The following is a 24,868-nucleotide window of genomic DNA, read 5'->3' on the forward strand; positions in this document are numbered from 1 at the left end:
TATTTATTTATTTTTTTGTGACAGCATCTTCAGCTGTGTTTTAAAGAGCCCAGTCCTATCCTCCCCCACCCCCACCCCACCCCGTTGGTGCAGCTGCACTAAAAACTGTATCCAGGAGGGTGAATCAGGAGACTTCAACAGGGAAAGGAGATTTCCCTTACCCCTGCATCAGACTTGAGACCCTCAATGGTTACACCAGCTACATAGCTGGCAAAGGTCCAAGAAGACCCATGGCCCACCAGGAGGCCTATGGAGAAGTAAGGGGGAAATATTTTTTTCCTTTACTCCCCCAGTCTCCTGGTTGCTCCCCACCATTGGATGCAATGTGCACACCATTGATGCGGCAGCATCATCACCAATGGTAGGGGAGAGGATTGGGCTATGAGTGTGGCTCTTCAACACTGCCAGACAGCTCTGCAGGACAGCTGTTTCCATGCCTTTTTCAGACTTTAACTGCTCCCCTTATATCTTCCTGCAATGCCTTTTCCCAACTGTTACCCTGCACATGCCCAATCTCATCTGATCTTGGAAGCTAAGCAGGGTCAGTCCTGGTTAGTACTTGGATGGGAGACCGCCTGGGAATATTGGGTGCTATAGGCTTATACCATAGTCTTTCGAGACTGAAGGTTGCCAACCACCACCAATGACCCTCATTGTTCTATTTCACGCATTACATTATTTTGCACTTAAGATCATTTAATAATAAGTTTACAATAATGCTTGGCTTTTGCACAACACTTTGCCTGTTCATATTGGCTCATATCCATGTATCTTGCTGCCCCATGCATCATATCAGTGCTGCAGGCTTGCCAGGAAGCTGCAATTGGCTGGAGTACCTCGTTGAGGGTAGACAAGTGGTAAGCCAGGGGTACACTGCTGTTTAATATGTGACATGGCCCTGCAAGATGCAGCTAGACGAGGATCTTAATCAATCTCTTTCTCTTCACTCTTTCCTATCAAAACAAATCCTTGATGAAGTGCCGGTCTGTTTAATTAGCTTCCCACACACACTTAATATAGAATGGCAGATCTCACAACAGCGGAGTGACAGCCCTTGGCAAAGACATTACTCACAACGGCAGGCTTCTGCAAGGTGGATGATGGAGAGGCTGGCAGACAGGCAGGTGGAAGTCACTGTTCTTGACAAAGTGTGGTTCTGTTTGAAACCTCTGTAGGAACTTCCACCTACACATCACATGAACATCTTTTTTTTCTGTCCTGGCGCTGAGGCTGCTGGTCTAGAAGTGGACAAGGACCCAGGAGAGCAGTCCACGCAATCAGTGGGGTGACCTCTACCTGCTTCTCACTGCAAGCAGGATTGATCTCTTCTGTAGGGAGGGTTTATATTGCCTGGCCAGACTTCCAACTTGGGACGGATCTAATCTATACTACAAACATACAGTGGGTAAACAGTAGCACTTGCACAGGGCTCCAGGCTGCCTGGGGACAACAGCCTGGCTGGTCACCTGTGCAATTGGGCCCCCCCCCCAATGATTGCCACTCGCTCCTCTTGCAAAAAGTGCCGGAAAAAAGGTACTCTTTGCAAGAGGAACAGCGGGGGTCTCTAGCCTCTTGCTCCAGGGGCTTGGGGGGTGAACTGGGGGGCTTGGGGGACAGCTGGAGGGGGCAGGAGCTGGAGGAGGTTGTGGAGCAAGGGGAATGAGTGACCAGAGACTCCAATTGCCACTCATGCTCTTGGGGTGGAGCAGGAGGGAGTGAGGGGACGCAGCAGATTTTTTTATTTTTCAATTTAAAAAAAACTGTTGGTGTGACATCACCAATGATGTCAGTTCTGTGTGTGACCTGTGACATCATTTTTAACTTTGCCCTGGGCTCCAGCAAGACTAAGTATGGCACTGCAAATATACGTTGGTTTTATGCTACTTAGTTATCATTAAAATAGCTCTCTTGGTTACATATAGTAATTTGCTGGGGACCCAATCCTATCCACTTTGCCAGTGCCGGTGCAACCGTACCAATGGGGCATGTGCTGCAACCTGTGGTGGGGAGGCAGTCACAGAGGCCTCCTCAAGGGAAGGGAACATTTGTTTCCTTACCTTGGGGCTGCATTGCAGCTGCATCAGTGCTGGAAGGTTGGATAGGATTGGGCCCTGAGTTTCCTAACACACTTTTACAGAATTACAATTCCCAGAGTTCCCTGTGGAGTGGGAATGGTTATGAAAACAGCATATGTCTGTGGTGTAGATGTGCCGTGGTGTTGGGTTTAGGGTTATCAGACTGTAAAGCAATAGCTGGCTATTTGAGGGTTACTTTTGGATTAACCTGTTACCAGAGGTGTACACTGAAAATCCATAAATGTCAATCAAGTGTGATAGAAATACAGAAGAAATAAGGGAGATTTCCCAGGATTCTTGGCACTGCTGACTCTGTTCCAGCAACATTTCAGCCACCAGAGAGAGAAGACAAGGAAGACAGAAGGGGACAGAGAGGCAGTAACATAAGTCAAGGAAGGATGATTAGGGTTCACAGGGTTGGAGGATTTTGGAGGGGGTTGGGAGAGGGATCCAGAATGATGTCATTGGGAGTTTGAGGTGGTCTGAATTTGGCTCACTAGCTTTGGAATTAACCAAGTTATTTTACTATTGGCGGGGGGGGGGTGCTGTTTGGTTTGCCAAACCCACTGCAAATTGAACCCACAAAGTGGTAGTCAGTTAGACAGGGAGGGCAGAATGACAGTGGATAGGAAGGACCAGCAGAAGCCAGAAAGCCTGATCTGAGCCCTTTCTGAGAGATCCATTTCAGTAGAGGACGATCTTGTGACCCTTTTTCTTGCTTTTTTTTTTCTTCCTATTTGTCATTTACAAATAGGAAGTGAGCAAAAAATCAGCTGCCCTGTCTGACTGCTGCATGGGTGAGAGTGTCAACAGCAGAGATAAATCAATGCTCAGGGTTAGCAATCCTGACCCAAAAGCTCTTATAGGAGTCAGAGGTATCAGCTGACCTGCTCTGGCTTATGGTGCAAAGAAACTTCCTTTGTGGAAGAGCCATAACTTAGTGCTAAAGCACATGCTTTGTGTACAGAAGGTAGAAAAAGCACCTGCCTGAGCCGCTGGAAAGCCACTGCTAGTCATTGACAATACTCACCTGGATGGACCAATGAGGTGATTCAGGAAAAGTCCATTTCATGTGTTCATATATGCCAGGCATTCTCTCCTTGGTAGCTCACAGGCTGAATCCCCACTGATATCCTTCAAGATTCCCATGCAAATCCTTTTGCAGACTAGAGTCCTGGCAGCCAGCTGCACAACCTCTCAGCCTCCCAGCATGAGGCTGCTAAATTACAGTAAATTGCAAACACAAGTGTACAATTCTCAGAAGTCTTTTTCTGTTGCCCCCATAATGGCTCCTTCCAATGTCAGTGAGAGAGAGTTTATTGCTCCTGAATAGGTCAGACCCAACCATGGGTTTTCTAAGGGCATCTGTTAGCTGTTGCTTTGTCTGGATTCTTACCACTTAACACGGTGAAGCACAGATCTGGCATTTGAGTTGCACTGAAGAAATGGGGGGGGGGAGGTGTCGTGTTCATTACCATTCATTAACCTTCTGCACTGGCTTCAGCTATTCATCTTAGGAATGACATGTTTGCTGAGAGTGTTAACCAGAGTGTAGAAGGAACACAGCCAGACTCCTGACACTGCTCAGGGCTCTCCCACAGTTCTGTGTTGTTTGGCCACCAGAAGGAAACAAAGCTGGGCCAGACGTGGTGGGACACCATCAACGCCAGTGCTCCCCTGGCCTACTGATAGAGGGTAAGAAATTATGGCATTCCCTCCCCCCCCGGCTGTCAAATGGGATAGTATCTTGTGCACACCATCACCACTGGATCTACCCCCTTCAGTAGCCTCCCACTCCTCCATTCCTCCCCCTCCCCCCATTCCACCCTTCCCCATCCCCTACTGGCCTCCACCAACATCTTAACCAGCTTTGGTGGGTCTCTTTGGGTCCACTGACACAGGCGGGAAGGCTCCAACCTTCCTGCTATTGCTAGGGCAGCGTACTACTCAGTGTGCTACTGGAGGAAACCTTGGCCTCTGAGAGTCCCGCTTGGAAGCAGGCTATGCAGCATGGCCCCTCCCAGTTTAAAGAGGCACTTGCCCAACAGACTGAGGCAAAGAAGGAAGGCCCATAGCCAGGGAGACAGACAAGGGACAGACTGCACTTGTTCCCAGTGTGGAAGGGTTGTCACTCCCAAATTGGCCTCTTCAGCCACACTAGACACTGTTCCAGAACCACCATTCAGAGCACAATACCATAGTCTCCTGAGACTGAAGGATGCCAGTGCCACTGGAGCATACTTTATGGCTATTTTCTAGCAGTTGCCACCAGCAGAACATGAATTTTGCTGGTGGTGAGGCCTAAAAGGATAGAGGAAGACCAGGTAACTGCCCCGAAGAATGTATTAACAGTTTCTGTTCTTTCTGAGCTCTTCGAAGGTAATCCTGCCATGTTTCCAGAGTTCCTTTGGTTCAGCTACTAGCAGAATAAGAAGCTGCTCTGTGTCTCTAGCATGATCTGGTGTTTATCCCCTGCTTCTTAAAAGTGGCATTCATGGCTTTCCCTTTTATTCTCCCAACAAGCTTATGAAGTAGGTTACTCAGAGAGCTTTGGACTGGCCAAAAACTTTGTAGTTGAGCAGGGATCTGAACCATGGTATAAGCCCAGCACTATACAATCCAGGTTTTCAAAGGGCTTTCTGGCTCTCTGGGATAGCTGTGAGCAGACTGATTCCAACTGTTGATACAGTTGACTAGTTATCAACTACAGCCGATCGCTGCAATTAGGTTGGATCTGACAGCGTGTGCCCCAGGGAGAAGCTAATTTAGCTAGAGTCAGAGTGCAAAAAAATCTGTTCTCAATACAAAGCCGATGAATACAATGAGAACATATTTTTAAAGGAGCATTTGATGGCAGTATAATTGTTGAAAAAAAAATGGAGGAAGGAATTATTTGCCTACGAGGAACACATGGCCAGCAGCGTTAAGGGGAATAATCAAAGCTTCTTCAAATATGTTAGAAGCAGGAAACCTGCCAGAGAAGCGGTTGGCCCTCTGGATGGTGAGGGAGGGAAAGGGGAGATAAAAGGAGACTTAGAGATGGCAGAGAAATTGAATGAGTTCTTTTCATCTCTCTTCACGGCAGAAGACCTCAGGCAGATACCACTGCCCCAACAGCCCCTCATGACCAAGGAATTAAGTCAGATAGAGGTTAAAAGAGAAGATGTTTCACACCTCATGGATAAATTAAAGATCAATAAGTCACTGGGCCCTGATTGTATCCACCCAAGAGTTATTCAGGAATTGAAGAATGAAGTTGCTGATCTCTTGACTAAGGTATGCAACTTGTCCCTCAAAACGGCCATGGTGCCAGAAGATTGGAGGATAGCAAATGTCACGCTGATCTTTAAAAAGGGAAAGGGGGGACCTGGGAAACTATAGGCAGGTCAGTCTAACATCTATACCGGGTAAGATGGTGGAATGCCTCATCAAAGATAGAATCTCAAAACTCATAGACAAACAAGCTTTGCTGAGGGAGAATCAGCATGGCTTCTGTAAGGTTAAGTCTTGCCTCACAAACCTTTTAGAATTCTATGAAAAGGTCAACAGGCATGTGGATGCGGGAGAACACATGGATATTATATATCTGGACTTTCAGAAGGCATTCGACATGGTCCCTCACCAAAGGCTACTGAAAAAACTCCACAGTCAGGGAATTAGAGGGAAGGTCCTATCCTGGATTGAGACCTGGTTGAAGACCAGGAAACAAAGAGTGGGTGTCAATGGGCAATTTTCACAATGGAGAGAGGTGAAAAGTAGTGTGCCCCAAGGATTCGTCCTGGGACCGGTGCTCTTCAACCTCTTCATAAATGACCTGGAGACAGGGTTGAGCAGTGAGGTGGCAAAGTTTGCAGATGACACCAAACGTTTCTGAGTGGTGAAGACCAGAAGGATCTCTCCAAACTGGCAGAATGGGCAGCAAAATGGCAGATGCGTTTCAATGTCAGTAAGTGTAAGGTCATGCACACTGGGGCAAAAAATCAAAACTTCACATATAGGGTGATGGGTTCTGAGCTGTCTGTGACAGATCAGGAGAGAGATCTTGGAGGGAGGGGTGGACAGGTTGATGAAAGTGTCGACCCAATGTGCGGCGGCAGTGAAAAAGGCCAATTCTATGCTTGGGATCATTAGAAAAGGTATTGAGAACAAAACGGCTAATATTATAATGCCCTTGTACAAATCTATGGTAAGGCCACACCTGGAGTATTGTGTCCAGTTCTGGTCGCCGCATCTGAAAAAAGACATAGTGGAAATGGAAAAGGTGCAAAAGAGAGCGACTAAGATGATTACGGGGCTGGGGCACTTTCCTTATGAGGAAAGGCTACGGCGTTTGGGCCTCTTCAGCCTAGAAAAGAGGCGCCTGAGGGGGAACATGATTGAGACATACAAAATTATGCAGGGGATGGACAGAGTGGATAGGGAGATGCTCTTTACAATCTCGCATAACACCAGAACCAGGGGACATGCACTAAAATTGAGTGTTGGGAGAGTTAGAACAGACAAAAGAAAATATTTCTTTACTCAGCGTGTGGTCGGTCTGTGGAACTCCTTGCTGCAGGATGTGGTGACGGCATCTGGCCTGGATGCCTTTCGAAGGGGATTGGACAAGGTTGTGGAGGAAAAATCCATTACGGGTTACAAGCCATGATGTGTATGTGCAACCTCCTGTTTTTAGAAATGGGCTATGTCAGATACAAGGGAGGGCACCAGGATGTAGGTCTCTTGTTATCTGGTGTGCTCCCTGGGGCATTTGGTGGGCCACTCTGAGATACAGGAAGCTGGACTAGAAGGGCCTATGGCCTGATCCAGCAGGGCTGTTCTCACGTTCTTAAGCTTCTTCTAACCTTGGGTCAGTCACTACCTCTCAGCTTCACCTACTTCACAGAGTTGCTGTGAGGCCAAAAGGAGGGAAGGAACCATGAACATAACTCTGAGCTCCTTGGAGGAAGGGTAGTAGAAAAATGTGAAAATTAAAAATAAAATTAAAAATAAATATCAAAGTCATGTTCAATCTAAGAAGGAACAATTTATGGTCCATCATGGAGAAAGATCATAGTCCATCACAGGTTACAAGCTATGATGATATATGCAGCCTTCTAGTTCTAGAATTAAGCTACCTCAGAATGCCAGATACAATAGGATGCAGGTCTCTTGTTGTCCTGAGTGCTCCCTGAGGCATCTAGTGGGTCACTGTGAGATACAGGAAGCTGGACTAGATGGGCTCTTGGCCGGATCCAGTAGAGCTCATGTTAAGATGTGAACCAAACAGAGAGGCAAGGAGGCAAGTTTAACAAATGACATGTAAGAACCTCAATTTGAATAGAAAAAATTGGGTGAGAGTCTTATTGATTAAACTGTTTCACTATAGACAATTGAAAGAGTAACAACGAACACATTTATAGAGAATCGATCATTTGTGGAACTTCCTTCCTGAAGGAGGAAATGGTGTAGTCATAGGGTATTTGTGTAACCCATGCAAATGCAAAACTACAGTGCATGCAACTCTGCTTTTTGGAATCACCACAAGGGAGGCATGGTAAGGCAGTGGCAATTATAATTCAGAAGCTGTTCTTGTTTGCCAAGGACCACCATATTATTCATCATGACCTTAGATAATATCAAAAAGAGCTGCTGATACTATCTACGGCGTATATTGCGAACAAAAATGAGTTTGCACTTATTTATTGTGTTTGCAATACTGAAAGGCAAGCCTGGGGAAAATAGAAAGTATTGGCCCTTTGTGGTTTTCTTCACATCTAAAATTCCCAGTCCTAATGAAACTACATGAATTTGATTTGACATCCACACATTTTTGAATGTGATGAAATGCTTTGCTTCTGCAGCGGCGCTCTGGACTTATGAGAATAGTCCAATTTTCTTAGATGCTTTCTGGTTCTGTCTCAACTGAGAGGGGGAGATATCCACCAAAACAAATATCCCCCTTCCCCCCCCCCCCCCATTCACTGTGTTTCTGTGAGTTCCCAAGGCAGTAAACATTCAACTCCCATGGCTAGGTGAAAAGTTGAAACAAACCAAAGTATCTTTTAACACTAATGATAGAAGAGATGCAGGCCTCTTGTCTTTGAAGTTAATTAAACTCTATATTGATTTAAATGAAGGTTTCTACAAGCATATTCAAAACTTTACTGTAAGGCAATGTTCTCTTATGAAAGAGATATGGAAAGAGGCTTTGATCGCCTCCTTCATTTGCACTACAGAAATTCCAATATTTTATTTATATGGGCGCAGAACAAACACCTGGCAGGAGGTACATAAGGGAACCGTGCATGAATGAAATTGTCAAATGGAAAATCATGCAGGCATTTATATAATGCAAAGAAATTCATGTCCGTAAGAATAAATATAATAATAAATACTATATAATAATTTATACAGCACCTTTTAAAGTGTTTAAAACATTTCATACACTTAAGCTTTATAACCTGTCTTTTGATCAGTTGATCTCCAAGGTGGCTTACACTGATTAATGCAAGAAATTATCCAACAGCAACCCTATGATAGAGGCTGGAGGATGCTTCAGTTCTGCAGTCCCTGGTCAACTGAAGCAGAGACCTTCTCAGCATGGAGTGGCAAAGAAGTCTCCTGGCAATTGCTCCTTAGTTGGTTGATGATTGAACCCAGGTGGGTCTTTTTCTTACTGTGATATTTTTTCTGCAAGACATAGTCTACAATGTCCCTGTGCCCCTTGGTCCTCTGGCTGGTGGGAGAGGCCAGAGTGTCCTTTCTATAGCCCTTACATGAACCCAGTCAGAGAGGTCATCATTATTTGCATCCTGTAGGTGGTAAGAGGGGTGGAGAGATAGTAATTATTTATAAGACCAAGTAAGAGGTCCACGACTGAGATCTGAACCCCAACTCACATTCACAACCATCATGCTGCATCAGCTCTTCTATAAGGTGTCAACTTCCAACAGTTACAAGTATACTACAGCCCAACAGGCAACAACAGGTGCTTCTTTTAGAATGACCTTATCCAATCATGATGTTCCTTCCAACTGTATGACGGGATGAGATGTCTGCCAAATGAAATCTTTTAAGGAAAGTTCCCCCCACATGCATGTTTGCTCATCCAGAATTCCCTCAATGTATTTAGCTACTGTTTTATTTGGAGGTTTATATTTATTATTTGTTCAAATGTGCATGACGTCACATTTCTGCAGGAGCATTGGACCCTGGTCGCTGTTTCAGAGGACAGTGTCATGTCCTAGAATCTGAACCCTTCAATCACAACACATAGGACAAGACAAATTTTCTCTGAAGCTATACAGTGCCTTGTACAATTCCACTAAGCATGTTCATTGCACACTTCCCTCATCCTAGAGCTACCACAACAATTAACAGATATCTCTGCAGGACTATAGAAAGGCTTTCAGGACAGGAAAGTAGCTGTCTCCCTTTTTAGAAATTAAAACCTATATAGAACAAAGAGCAATAAAATGAGAGAGGGAGATGAACGGAGAATATTAGCGTACGAAGGTATTAAGAAAAAAGAACTCCAGTGGTGCTAAACATACACTCCAACTATTAGCCCCATTTCTGGTAAATGATGATCAGTGTGTCTCTTTTGTACAGCTGCACAAAAGCAATTTTGTGCGTTTTGCCCTGCTGCAACAGCTGATCGGTGTCAGGCCATCTGTGGATTGTATCTGTCTGAGGCCAAATAATCCTCACCCAAATACATTACTTTGTGTGTTGTCTCTCTTTGGTGTGTGTGCACCACTATAATACTGCTTATTGAAAATTATTTCATGATCACACCTGCAAATATTCTGTAGTCTCTCTCTCTCTCTCTCTCTCTCTCTCTCTCTCTCTCTCTCTCTCTGTGTGTGTGTGTGTGTGTGAGAGAGAGAGAGAGAGAGAGAGAGAGGGAGGGAGGGAGGGAGAGGGAGACGGAGAGGGAGAGGAGAGGGAGAGGGAACGAACAGCTTGACCATTATAAAGATGGCTCAGTGTTGGTGGTTTGGCTGACTACTAGCCATTGAAAATATGTGGCAGGTTTCCATTTGCAAGACATTAGCTTTGCTTGGAACAAAAGCAAATGGCAGATAGATTTGATAGTTCCCCTGGTGCAGCAGACTGAAGAACCAGTACTGGTAAGCAGAGATCGGAGCTACCCTCCAACATTTCACACTTCAAAGATTCCTGGTGTTAGACCAAGGATCACTTTGCACACTCTGCCCTCCCCCCAGGCCCTGTTCTTGCACGCTGTTGAAGGCTCATTGAAGAACAATTCCTGCAAAACTTCAATCAGCATTATTTATTACAGAAAAATGCAGTTTGGGACTACTTATAAAGAGTTAAGGTTAGGGGTGCAAATGGGGGGGGATGTAGCACATGCAAAGGGAAAATACTGCCAGCAGACAGCAGCAGGCTTGGTCTGTTCGTGAGGCCAATTGAGGTGGTCACCTATGGCATCAGTCTGCAGATTATGCCCATCTCCATCTGCCCACTTGTTTCCACTGCACTCATTCCTGGACTGGAAAAGGGAAAGAGAAACTGCAGTGGGGAAGAGAGTGGTGAGCTGGAGCACGCCTGATAATCTAGCCCACAATTCCCTTATCCTCCATGCTGTGTCTTCTACTCCACCCCCCAATTCCATTTCCCAATTCAGGTAGTGGAAGGAAAACAAGCTGGAGCATTCCCAGGTAAAGGGAGGCAGCATTTGGCTCACCACTGCAGGGACCGAGCAGTAGCAGCCTCCAGCATTTCCCAAATGAAAATAAGGGCTTGCTTAGAAGACTCTCATTGTCAGACCAAGAGTGATTTTATGAGGCCTCCACTTTCTTCACTATTACACACAGTTTAGGCCTGGTCTCCACCTCCTACACACTCTGTGCAGTGACTCTGCAATGGCCTGTCCTCCACTGGTTTGAAAGCCAAGAAGATGTTTGTTCTTTTGCCTGAAGACCTGAAATGTCCAGAGCATGGAATCAAAGGAACCCCAGCAGCCGCAAGGGGTACAATGGTAGCCTGCACATTGCATGGTGCCTTAGTGTTCATGTTCACTAGTGTTCATGATCTATGTGTGTGCTGAGGGAAAAATGCATCCACCCACACACAGGTTTTAAACTTCTCAACTCCCTAGGGACAGAACTGAACACTGAAAAATAACTCCTAGCACTCACAAGACTCACAACATTTAACAAGCCCCGTAGGCAACGAACAATTCACCAGTGACAAGGACCAGAAAGTGACAGTTGAAGCATATGGAGGTGGGAGAGCAGGACAGGGGCAGGCAGGCATGGAGGCAGAGGCACCAGCAGCAATACCAGCAACAAGTCCAGAGCAACAAGTTCAGGCAAAACTCCTTCCTGATCTGAATGTATTTACTGCATGGTTGGCAGCCTTCAGTCTCGAAAGACTATGGTATAAGCCTACAGCACCTGGTATTCCCAGGTGGTCTCCCATCCAAGTACTAACCAGGCCTGACCCTGCTTAGCGCATAACCAAACAAGTTCAAGCAGAGCCAGTGAGCTGCCTAGGAGGTGGCACTATGCATGCTGACAGCACACATTCATTCAGTAGGCAGCAGCGGAAAAAGATCACAAAGGGCACCAACACTGACGTCAGGAGGCTTCTGGTTTGAACCTCGCCTGCTCTTGACAAGAAGGTGCTGGTGATGCCTCCATCCCCTCACATTGCTTCTAGAAAAGAATGCTGTTTTTCTGAGCCACTGCACCAAACCATCTGGTCAAGAACCATAACGTCTCCCAGCATCAGTGTCAGGCAACAGAGAATCAAATCTGAACCCATCACGTGACTCCCTTAATGACATATCTCATGCTAAGGGGGCCCTGTTTGCCCCAGTCCTAAAAGATCAGCGCATCCAGCTTGGAATAAATGCGCTGTTTGTTCATCATTGGTGATGTCCTGTGTTAAGAGGTCTCCTTCTTAAAAGCAGGTGACCAAGACCTTTGAAGTTTTGGAATGAAAAGTAAACACAAAGGCGTTGACCTCACCTGGAGACAGGAGACATTTAACTTCAGAACTAACTCTGGCAGCTTTTGACAGTTCTTTTGTTCTAGCAAAGTGCTTGTTTAGGCAGGAAAAAAAGCAGCTCTCTCTCTCCATAGGCCTTTGACAAGTAGGAACAAAAAGACAGGGACGTCAAAATTTCTAATTATACACTAGATTACCAGAAATGCTAAGGCTGAGTTCTCACTGAGGTAGGAAATCTGGAACTAGTTGTACTAATTCAGATTGCAAGGGGACGACGACGACAACTTGCTTGACTGAATGCTCCTCTCTACAAAACAAAAACGTCCTGCTCCACGCAGAGAACCTGCTGCCTATGGCAGCCTAGATGGATATTTCAAGCAGCTCTTTTCCAGAGGACTTTTCATTCACTTAGCAATTATGTTTCATCACCTGCCTGCACCTATGTCTACAGAATGGATACTGGGTGATGTACAACTGCACCCAATAAAATGTCATTGCACTCTGGATTTGATTGATTGTCACATCACAGTCTCTCCCTCAGATCAATATTAGCTAATGGTTTGGGGAAAGGGATTGATAAAGGCGTAGTGCTGTATTTTTATTGTCTCAGTACTTGAATCATCTTGCTTTGTAAGTCACTCTTGTGGCCCATTAGCTCTTGTTTATAGTGCATGGTGTACAAGATTGCATTAGGATGATTTACAGGGAGGGGACAGGACAGTCCTTGGAGAGGTTACTCTCCATGATTCTATGAGCAGTCCTATACAAGTAGGTTTGCTCCAAAGCAGTGGGTTGTGGACACCTTGTGATAAATGTGTGACTTAACTGAGAAACACATTCAGAATCTCAAATATCATTCCATGCTTGTGCATAGTAATAAATGTGATTTGAAAATGAAAGCTCAATCATTTCCCCCCCCCCCCCCCACTGATGCAGCTGTGCCAAAAATTGGGAGGCTAGCACAGGTCTGAATAGAGTCCTCCATGCAACAGATGCTTATGATTATTCCCTTACCCAGAGGAGCCCTCAGCAATTGCCCCCCTCCCACAGGAGGCAGAGGTAGCCATTTTGGTCCTGCTGCATCCGTGGGGGGGGGGGGGGAAAGAAAAATAAGATTGGGCTCTTAAGGCTTAAAGGTCAAAGCCAGCACTTTGAATTGTGCATGGAAACCAACCAGGAGGCAATGAAGTCCCTGTAGATATTATGCGTAGATTGGCCAGCCCCCGTCAACAGCCTGACTCCTGCATTCTGCATCAACTGAAGTCTCCAAAGACTTTTTAAATGTTTGTTCACGCATAACCATAATCAAGCCTGGATATTATTAAATCATGGATAGTTTTTGTATGCGCTCCTTGTGATGAATGAAACACAATTATTGTTTTCTCAGTGGAACTGAAACTTCAGCATAAGTCATCTGAGAACAGCAAACAATTAACACTGGAACATTGTAATAAAATGATCAGAACATAAAAGAAGCAGTGAAGTATAAGGGAACTGTCAATTAGCTCCCCACCCAAACCAACAGGAGGAATTGTACAGCAGGTAAATGAAGGGATGAATTTTAGAGTGGAAAAATAGAAAGCAGTGTGGAAATTGTTGAGACTGCTGCTGTCTCTTTGGAGAAGTAGGAAAGGGCAGGACTTGACAGTTTCATCAGAAAAAGTGGTCTCTGAGCTGACCTGAAAGATATTTTATAGCTCTGGTGTCAAAACAGCTCATACTGGGAGAATATAAACGTGTGTTTATCACAACCAATAATACCAGCATCACAACAAAGGGACCCCCCAAATTAGACTGCAGATTAGCTGGGGCTCAGATCTCAAAGCCTTCCAAACTAGGGTTATTGTGCCTTCTCCAGTGAGCAAAACTAAGAAAAAGGCTGGCAGGCATTGTGTGTGATGCAAGCCTTTTTACGAAATGATAGAAAGAAAGAAAGTACTTCTCTTAAGCATTGAACAGTTCTACCCCTGAGGCTTCGCTGGGTGCAGCGGCACCAAAATGTCTACCACTGCACCCAACAGCACTGCTGGGACCAAGAGAGGTCTCATCGGGGAAGGGGACTTTTGTCCCCTTTCTCCAGGGAAAGCCCCAGGTCCCGCAATAAGGTCTGCACCGGCTATTTTGCTGGCACAGAATTGAGAGTCTCCATGTTTGGCTTTGCAGCCCAACAAAGAGGATAGGATCAGGTGGAGCAGGGCTCTGCTGGTCCCACCCCCTTGCCCCAATTTCTCCCCCTGCCCCACCCTCCTTTCTCCCTGGAACTCCTCCCCACCTTCCCCCAAAGCCCTCATTGCCACCCGGAGCTCCAGGTGGTGTCTGTCTGGCACTGGGCTCAGCATTGACTGGCCCTGGACTGGCACTGGTGCTCACTCCTTGCTGGGTGTCGTGGAGGTGCCTTAGGGCTTAGGGCTCCATGCTGGAGCTCAGCGTTGGCACTGGCCCAAGTTAGGATTGGGCCCTAAGATTGCAGTCCACAGAAGGCCTATCTATACATTTATTTAAATAAAATAGGAAAATGTTCAAGGCAGTGTCAAATGACGACATTTAAAACAACTAATCAATAAAAACAACATAGAATACATAAAAGACAATGGAAAAGAATGCTACGGTGGGAAAGAACATAGTGGGAAAGAATGCCACAGTCCCATTAAACAAGCCCAGAGGCTTTTCTGAGAAGTCAAGTCCTGGCCATGTTTGGGAATGCTAGCAGTGAGGTCAACAAGTGAGCCTAGGAACTGATGAGAAGAAGATTCTTCTGCCTCTCCTTGCCACATTTTGGGTTGTAGGAATCCTAGGCTGCATTCCTACCCACACTTACCCAGGAGTCAGGCTATCGTAGTCTATCATTGTTAAAAGCATATACGTAGTAGCCTGTTCAAAGTACAGATCTGTAACATTTCCCCAAATGAGGTCATATACCACGGTGGTGTCAAGCCTAATGTATTAAAAATAAAATATGGAAATGAATGGGGACCCACCTGAAATTGGTTCATGACCCACCTAGTGGGTCCTGACCCACAGTTTGAGGAAACACTGCCCTAACCCATTCCACCCTTCCTCCAACTCCGTATGCAGCCTTACATGAGATGGCAGGCATCTGTGGTCCGTTGCTGCACATACCTGGCCACTTGTCACTTCCAGCAGTGACCAGGCCATGCTCTCTGGCTAGTCATGTTTGCAACAACCAGAAAACACACTATGGGTGCAATCCTAACCCCTTATGTCAGTGATTTCCAGCACTGACATAAGGGCAATGCAGCTCTGAGGTAAGGGAACAAACATTCCCTTACTCTGAGGAGGCCTCTATGAGTGACACCCAACTGTAGGATGCAGCACACGTCCCATTGGCACCGCTATGCCAGTGCTGGAAAGCACTGACATAAGGGGTTAGGATTGCGCCCTATGTTAGCAGAACTCACATTCCACTGGCATAGGGTACCCTTAGGATTGGGCCATAACGTGCATTATAGCAGAAAATCTCCTACCAACTGACTTCATAATGGATGCCACATGATGCGTAATGGATGCTTCATAATGGATGTAATATCCACCATATACTTTGTTAGAAATACATGTATATCTTTAGAATTAAGATATGAGTTACATCACTTGGGATTCACAAATGTTGGAACCCAGCAGTACTTCCAGAAACATTACTAATTTCTAAGCAATTGCAAACATTATGCCCTGCCGTGATTGTGGACCAGGTTTCTTAACTCTCAAAATGCATACCTGCAGGTAGCTAATCATGACTTGGCTTTCATACTGCATTTCATTACCCAGGTCATGGGGAGGAAGAGGAATGGATCAAATGGTAAATTATGTTCCGAAAGAAAGAATTGCAAAGAACACTTGTTAGCAGCAGGATCCAAATATGAATTGAGAGCAGAAAGAGAACAAGTATGAAGTACTCTCAGAGTGTAATTCTTATCAATGTATTGCCAAGATGCAATCAACTGTGAAGATATGTTTGAATAAAATCACAGCAGCTGGGAAAGTACAAGTGGAATGTAGTGATTCATCATAACTTATTGAAAACAAGTGTAGTGCCAGTCTACATGTTACATTGTTTCTCCGGGCCTTTGATGATTTGGTGCCCACTCGGTTATAATATTACAAGGAGTACAAGGGCTTGCTACCTTACTCTCCAGCCAAAATGACTTGCAAAGTGGCAGTCAATAATTAAAATCAGTTACAACAGCATCAACAATACCTTCAATGTGGACAAACAGAACCATCAGCTTTCTCTCCCCCCCCCCCCACCTCCAGCTCAGAAGATCTAAAAGACCCAGGCAAATAAAAATGGCTTCACCTGACCCTAAAAGGACATCAAACTCAGGGGTGGTAGAACGTTCTGTGATCATGGTGCCACCATCATAAGCCTCCCATCCCTGGTCACAACCTGTCTCATCTCCAGTATGACTCAGAGAAGGACCTTCAAGGGTTATAGGTGAGTTATAAAACACATTTCCTGTGTTCTGTTTTTAATATTGATTGTTTTGAAGTTTTGACACTTTATATATTGGTTGGAAATTGTGTTTTGGTCCTCGGTGGGTGGGAAAGCAGTAAAAAGATACATCGAAAATAAAATAATGCATGGGTTGGGGAGCTACTTCTACATGACAACTCTCCACATCGTGCTCAAGTATCTAGTGTGACTTAACATGTGGGTCCTCCCTATTTGGGAAAGTGTTTTGCCATCACTGCCAAATGGCGTTGGAAGTGTCAGCAGCTAATGCTGAACTCTAAGTGTGACTTGCAGAATCTGCATGGTGAGCTCAGTGGAAAGTAACAGGCAGGAGAAGCCTTGCTCACATGCAGAACATCTCTGAGTTTGAGCAGAAATGTGGGTCCTTATCGTTGCTGTTGTCTATGCACCAGGTTCGCTTTTCAGTGTTATCTGTCCTGGGAGCCACCTTTAAACCCCAGACAGTAACTTGGGATCCACTTTACATTTCTCACCATACATGCAATGGCATAGGTACAGGAGGCCGCGCATCAAGTACTGCAGGCACTGCAATGTGCTGTGTAAGTGGCCCCTCCCACTCGCTGTCAGAGCCATTCTGGGCAGTGATGGCAACACACAGTCACAGGAGCACTTGTGTGTTGCCATCACTGCCCGGAATGACTCCGACAGCGAGTGGTTGGAACGACGCTTACATGGCACATTGCAGTGCCTGCAGTATTTACCGCACCACCCCCTATAGCTATGCCATCGCGTACGTGTTCACCTTCACTTTCTCCGTTCCTTTCTTTTTCTTTATTTTGAATGTTGAAAGAAAACGGCATTGATGCTACTGATGTGATCGGTTGATTGCACTGATCACTGATTGCACTCAGTTGTGGCACAACAAAGCTGTCACTGTGGCAGTCCCTGACACAAGCTGAGAAAGTGCGGCGAACTTAAAGAATGTGGACAAGACAATCCTCAGTCCCCCTATTTCCCAGGGACTTGGACTCTGATGAGAGAAGAAAGTGAATTATTGAAACCTGCTGCTTCTGGAAAACTAGAAATTTGGTTTTGTACAGTCATCCATTTGGATTCCACCCAGGTTTTACAGCTTAAAGAAATAGAAAGATGAGTCATTCCAGGTAAATGGAACATGTAACCTTGTGATTGAACAGTCACCTTTTAAATATGTATCAGTTTTGATCTTTTGCTTTCTCCAAAAGGGATGGGGCATCCTCAAGGCAACCCCCACATTTATTTGTATGACTTACTTTGGGTATGTTTGACCCTGGCACTGGATTCATGAAAAATCCTCTTTGTATTCAGGTGCGAGTTTACCTGCCTTAAGGACTATTATGGGCCTGTGAAAGGCAGTCATAGGCCCATTACAGAGGCTTTTCTGGATAGAATGCCTGTGAAGGTTTGCTCATAATATAAATCAGAGGATTAAAACAGACAATTTGCTATAAGCCTCTTTAATTTCTCCACTCACTTCTACTTTGGGCTAATCCCACACCTGATAGAGGTGTCTAGCTGTCTGTTCCTTGCTGTTTGCAAATTGCACCATGCTCGACTGACTCCTGTGTGAAAGGCCTGCAGACTCAGAAAGGCAGTCAAATTCATGTGCTTGCTTTTACAAACAGGGCTCACTTATCATATCTGAGAAAATAAATATTAGTTCATACACCATGCAGCTTAAAAAAAAAAAAGTTCCATGTGGCTATATCAGCCGTGTTCAATAGCTGTAAGGCTTTCAGTTCTCTCTTTCTTCCTCTTGCCATACCTTGAGGAACCTGTACAATCAGCAAACTAGTAAGAGGGAAAGCAGCTTTGACATGCCTTGACGCTGAAGATTTATTTTGACATTATTTTTGTGCCAAGCACACGCTGCTGAACCATCCATGCAGCCATCTGATTTGGGTTGCATCAGCTGCAGAATGTGAGAGGTCTGAAGGGGCAAGAGATTTGGGGTGCCTTTCACGCTTAGTGTGCCACCTCTCTCTCCTCCCTCCAACCTCCCACCAATGAGACAACATCAGGCAGTGTCCCAGGTCACGCTGCCCCTGCAAACACCAATTTCTTAAGGAGCAGGATGTCCTTGATACACTTGCAAAGTAGATATATTTTTTGTTGTCCCAATAAAAAGTATTGTTTCCCTCCCTCTGCTTCACATTCTGTGGGAGCAAAAAAGTGGTTTATGTGCAGCCCTAATATGCAGTTTCAGAAAATAAACACAACCCAGCAAGATGGACCGCAGTGTGCAAGTGGCCCTTTCCTATTGCTGGTAGGGAAGTATAATCCCAAGAGCTCAGGCTCAGGAAAACATCCAGTAGTCCTACTCAGTTGTTCAGAATGTGGGGGAGATAGGGATTTGACAAGTTTCTGGAGGAAAAATCCATTACGGGTTACAAGCCATGATGTGTATGTGCAACCTCCTGATTTTAGAAATGGGCTATGTCAGAATGCCAGGTGCAAGGGAGGGCACCAGGATGAGGTCTCTTGTTATCTGGTGTGCTCCCTGGGGCATTTGGTGCGCTGCTGTGAGATACAGGAAGCTGGACTAGATGGGCCTATGGCCTGATCCAGTGGGGCTGTTCTTATGTTCTTATTGGGAGAGTACTGCCTGCCACACTACTTACATTGAAATGCTCTCTCATTGCATCCCCATGTCCAGTGCTTGACACCACGAGTTAAGGAGCACCAAGGTTAAGGAGCACATGGGTGCAGGGTGTACAGTTTGCCATTGCATGCCTGCTCCCCTTGCCTCATATTCAGTGAACCCTGGGATAAAATGCCTGGGATAGTCTTCTGCTGTGGTAGCCACTTAATGCACTGACCCCACCACCACCAATGTGTGCTACATCATGAGGAGGTTCCAAGGAGGATGCCACACCTGGTGCGTTGTCTGCAATGTGAGCTTTTCAAATGCTTGCAGTGGCAAGAGAATTGCAGAGCTGTGCACATGGAATTGATCCTTCCCATGAGCATCTCAGTGCATGGCACTCATGGTTGGAGGTCATCTTGTACCCAAGATATAATCACCAAAGTAGTCATGAGAACAGGACTCAGATGCCATGAATAGAATGAATAGAACTTGGGCACTTAGGGTCCAATCCTGTCAAACTTTCCAGCGCTGATGCAGCCATGCTAACGGAGTGTGCGCTGCATCCTGTGGTGGTGGGGAAATCATGAAAGCCTCCTCAAGGCAAGGGAACATTTGTCTCCTTACCTTGAGGCTGCATTGTGGCTGCATTGATGCTGGAAAGTTGGATAGGATTGAGCCCTTAATTTTATGCTGGGGGGGGGGGAGAAATCTAGCACTGTGGTAGATTGCAGGCCTTGCATGTATCAGGTCCCAGTTTCACCCACCACCTCCTGTTAAAACAAGATCTCAAGTAACATTGCTGGGAAAGAATTCTGAAAAACTTCAGACCCTGAAGAATGTCTCCCAGTCAGAACGGGCAATCCTGGGCTAGTTGGACCAATGGCCAGGGCACCATTATAGGAGCACAAATTTTATTGCATTTAAAGGAATTTAAGCATTTGTTGTATACCCAGTCACTATCTTGTCCAGGCCTGAGAGCTCAGATGTGAATGGAGAACTCTCCTGCTAGAAGGCGCTGCCCCACTTATTTTAATGTGCAACAAGAGTTGTTCCACATTCTTTTGCATGTGCAGAGCTGCTCTAATCACTTGAGAAGAGAAGACAGATACCCGGCAAAAAAAAAACAACTCAAATGGAACATACATAGGACCTTGGACTAGGTAACTGACTTTTTTATTCCATCCATTTCCATAGCCTCTGGATTCCTTTTCTTTCATCTCTACCAGGCTCCGATGCATTCTCGGCATCACCTGGCAGGACAAAGTTCCAAACAACACAGTCCTGGAACATGCTGGAATCCCTAGCATGTATGCACTGCTGAAACAGAGACGCCTGCGTTGGCTCGGTCATGTCGTGAGAATGGATGATGGCCGGATCCCAAAGGATCTCCTCTATGGTGAACTCGTGCAAGGAAAGCGCCCTACATCTGCAAGAGGGATCTGAAGGCCTTAGGAATGGACCTCAACAAGTGGGAAACCCTGGCCTCTGAGCGGTCCGCTTGGAGGCAGGCTGTGCAGCATGGCCTTTCCCAGTTTGAAGAGACACTTTGCCAGCAGTCTGAGGCAAAGAGGCAAAGACGGAAGGCCCATAGCCAGGGAGACAGGCCAGGGACAGACTGCACTTGCTCCTGGTGTGGAAGGGATTGTCACTCCCGAATTGGTCTTTTCAGCCACACTAGACACTGTTCCAGAACCACCTTTCAGAGCGCGATACCATAGTCTTTCGAGACTGAAGGTTGCCAACAAGGAACCAGGCTCATAATGAGAAATTCTCAGCTGAGCAGTTTGTACACGCTCATAAAAGCGGATTGTTCTACAACTTTTAGGCTCCTAAATGAGAACATTTTATATGATTCCTTTGAGCAATTGTAAAAGTGAAGAGGAATTATCCTGCTTAGACAGGAAGCCCCTCCTTAAGTGAGAGTTAACTTGGAGGAATCATATTTTATTCTGCTTTCTTGCTCCTTTCCAGATGTAAATTATCATCTAACGATCCAGGCTCCTGGGAAGATTTAATCTACCCTCAGATCTTCTCTGACTTATTGACAGATATGACCACAGCCCTAGCCAATAACTGTCATCTATACATAGACTGCGTGTTCCAGTGAATGGCATCTCAGATTGGTCCTGTCTGAATCTGGATGAAGCCAGTGGAGGAGACAAGTGCATAGTGGGGAAAGTGGATTAAGAGGGGCATGAATTAGGAAGTAAGGAGCTGCAGACTACAGGGATTGATATATCAGGAACCTGATAATAGTTTCTTCAGGACCTGTGAGAACTCCCATTGTTCCAACATAGGAGAAATAAGGGCGAAATCACACATTAACTGAATCACTGAATGCACTATAGGCAGGTTTCTTTCCTTCTCTTCCTAAAATTAACTCTGAATTGTGTGTGCCTGAAATGGGGGCAGTGCACAGGGCTTTAGAACTTTACCCAACCACAGCTCTGACGCTGATCATGTGCACCCCCTATGCTATTTGAATCAGTAACATAGCTAAAAGCACTAAGTTTTGCACGGAGCCTGACCATGCCATGAAAGCAGTCCCTCCCCCTCAGAGCCATTCCAGGCTGCTAGAGCAAAATGGAGGTGTATGCTTGGCTCGAAAGTGGGGGGGGGGGGAAGACGCTGCTTGCACTCCATGGTGAGGCTCCCTGCAAAACATAGTGCTTTGCACCCCCTCTAGCTACGCTACTGATTTGAATGAGAGAAAGTTTCCACCGAAGGGGACAGAACTGCAATTAATTCAACTGTGACAAGCATACTGCCTTTGCTTCAAAGAGGCATGTCTATATGCCACATTGTTGATGTTCACATTAAAAAAAAAAAAGTCAGATATACACTTTAAAAAGTAAAGTTTAAAGGGACCCTGAAGCTATGAGTGTGCAGATGCAGAATTTCAATCAAAGACTGTATTGTAGCAAGAGAAACCATAGGACATTTGTCTCCTTGACACCTTAAGTTTTCAATGGCTGTTTCTCTTCATAATGCAGAATGCTACAAGTAACCCTTTGCTAAAGTGTTATTTCAAAAAAAGAAAAATGAAGTTAAAATACAAGGTTGAAGTGAAGCGTTGTCAAGGCAACAGCTTGGATTTCCCTATCAGACATGAATTCTGTTTGGCAGAAGTGCCATTTCCTTGTTTCACCTCCTTCAAATGGGTGCAAATGTGCCATCTTTTTCCCTACAGAGACTGAGCTTTAATAAGGTCTTGCAGGGTGAGGCTCACATCTACTCTTAGCCATCTAATGTAGAAACCAGTAAGCACTCTCTTTTCCCCCATCTTGTCTACAATGTGCCCCATTTCTTCCTCCTTGCCATGCAGTGGAGTTTTCCCTGTCAAGTTTTTATAAGAAGCCTCCCTAACCTGATTCCTGAAAGAGGCAAGTTCACCCATCTCCCTCCCAGTCAGGAATGCCTGAAGGGCAAACTTTGATCCAGAGTTGCTTGATCACAACCCACAGATTTGCTGTCAGTTTGAAGCTACCAGGTGAGTCGAAGACGAAGACGGGACAGCTGGGGCTTCTCCAGTTTGTCGCTTCTCTGGTCCTCTTGTAGGCGCCCCCCATTCACTTGCTATGTGGTACAACCAAAGTTGAGCTCCCTATGGGGGTGGGGGAGAAGAAGGGCAGATGAAAGGACTGAGGAAGCAGCATGTGAGGGAAGATTCCTTTGCTCCCTGGTGGTTTTAAAGGTGCAAAGCAAATCTCTCAGATATTACCTGGCAACTGTAAGAGAAATTTGGCTGACACCTTCCTCTAGCGGTAACCAGTTTCGTAGCTGTCTAACACATTGTGATGCCAAGTTCTATGCATTAATTTTATGATGTATGCAGAAGTACTTTCTTTTCTCAGTTCTGAATCTCCTGCCAACCAATTTCATTGAATGACCTCAAGGTCGAGTGTTAAGGCAGAGGGAGCAAAACCTCTCTCTGTCCCAGGGGTGTCAAAAAGAAGACCTTCGGCCTGGATACGGTCCACAGAAGCTCTTTATCTGGCCCTCGTGGTAATTGGGCTCTCTCAACACAACCATCAGCTGCTCAGTGACACACTGGCAGAAGTGGCCCCGTCCAGTCCATGTGATAATTGGACTCTCCCATGCCTTATGGTCAAGATTTGCATGTTTTCTCTGCTATCATTTGTAGCTGTGATCCTAGCTGAGCACAAAGTGCTTATTTCTGGTCATCACCTGCTTAAGCCATTTCTGCCCAACACTGCATATACCCAACAGGGACCAAATGTGTACACATGTGGGTCGGGCAGAAATGGGTTACGGTACCTTAAGTGCTTAAGCTACTGTCTACTTAATGGCATCACTTCCTGTTTAAAGGTGTCACTTTTGGCCTTCAGCAGGCGCCCACTATATGAGACAAGTTTGACATCTGTCTCTATCAGCTTCCTTCATCTCATGCATAAATTTTTAAACCCCAATTGGTTGTCTTTTTTCTAAATGAAAAGACCCCAAATGTCTTCACTTTTTTTTTTCTCACAGGGGAAATGATCTTCAATTACAAAAAGATCTAGTTGCGTCTCCCCATCTTTAATCTCTGTCATTTGTGGGAGGTGCTTCCTTTGGCAAAGAAAAACAAACAGACACTGCCAAGAGACTCCTTTGTTGCTGCACAAACTGTACCAGTTTTTCTCTGAAAGCAAAGGCTGGGGGGGGGGGGGACTCAACCCAACACTGTGAGCTCCTCTACAAAGCACTAGTCACAATATAGATCTGCAAATAAGCATCTTAATTGAAATTGACATCTGGCTTTCAGAATGAAATGACATTTTTATTCACAGACAAACCGCAAACGTGTTTACTGTAAGAGATCAGGAAACCAAATTAAGATGGTAAAGAAATTGGTTTTCTGTCTCCTTACACTGGGATGCTGGGGTGCCCATTGATTGTCATTTCCCAGAGATCAGTGGCACAAACGTGGGCTGAGATATGCCAGAATAAATGAGAATTGGCATTTGCAAAAGGGACTTAATGATTTCAGTTGGGTGGGATGAACATGGTTTGCTCATTAAGATCTGAGGGGAAGTTCTTGTGGTACACTTTGATGCAGATGCCCAAGAACACAAAAATACATGCACACTGTTAATTGTGAAGGGCATTGGGCACATGCATTTATACGTCACTGTTTGCCCCTTTAAAACTCTTGGAATGGGTGCCTGGAAAAGGATTTTTCCACTGCTCCCGTCACTCAGACCACATTGCATTCTTCCTCAAGCCATTTCGGCCCAATGTTGCATATCTACAACAGGGACCAAATGTGTACACCTGTAGGCTCAGCAGAAATGGGTTAAGGTGCTGCACTGATTTCGCCTTGCCTGTGACCTTTGCTTTGCCCTCCTAAAGTCCTGTGATCTCCTTCTCTCTTAAATGACTCCACCATGCCTTCTCCCTTGCTGCCCTGATGCCTGCAAAACCCCCCCCCCCATTTGAAGGAGAGGAGTGGTGCCTCTCCTTCAAATGCATCCAGAAACCCCATCCTTTTCTTGAAGAGCCCGTAGTTAACATCCTCAATGGAACTGAAGACAAAGCCTGTGACATAGCACTTGTTTGCAAGCATTTCTGGTTGCTTTGGGTACCCTGCCTCTCTTCCTTTTCCTCCCCTCCTGTCAGCATGAAGATTGGAAGCTCTTTGGAATAAGATGCAGGTACTGCCTGGTGCTGACCCATCCAGGTTCGCATTTGGTTTTACCCATCCTTTGGAAGGTATCGTAGGAAGCTGCTCTATACAGTCAGGCCACTGTGGTCAGCACTGATCGGTAGCAGATGTCT

General features: G+C 45.5%; 1 pseudogene; it reads left to right on the forward strand.

Moving 5' to 3' along the window:
• Positions 1–479: 479 nt before the first annotated feature.
• On the forward strand, positions 480–600 carry LOC136654650 (5S ribosomal RNA; annotated as a pseudogene).
• The last annotated feature ends 24,268 nt before the right edge of the window (positions 601–24,868 follow it).

The sequence above is a fragment of the Tiliqua scincoides genome, chromosome 5, assembly GCF_035046505.1.
Source record: "Tiliqua scincoides isolate rTilSci1 chromosome 5, rTilSci1.hap2, whole genome shotgun sequence".
Taxonomy (NCBI): domain Eukaryota; kingdom Metazoa; phylum Chordata; class Lepidosauria; order Squamata; family Scincidae; genus Tiliqua; species Tiliqua scincoides.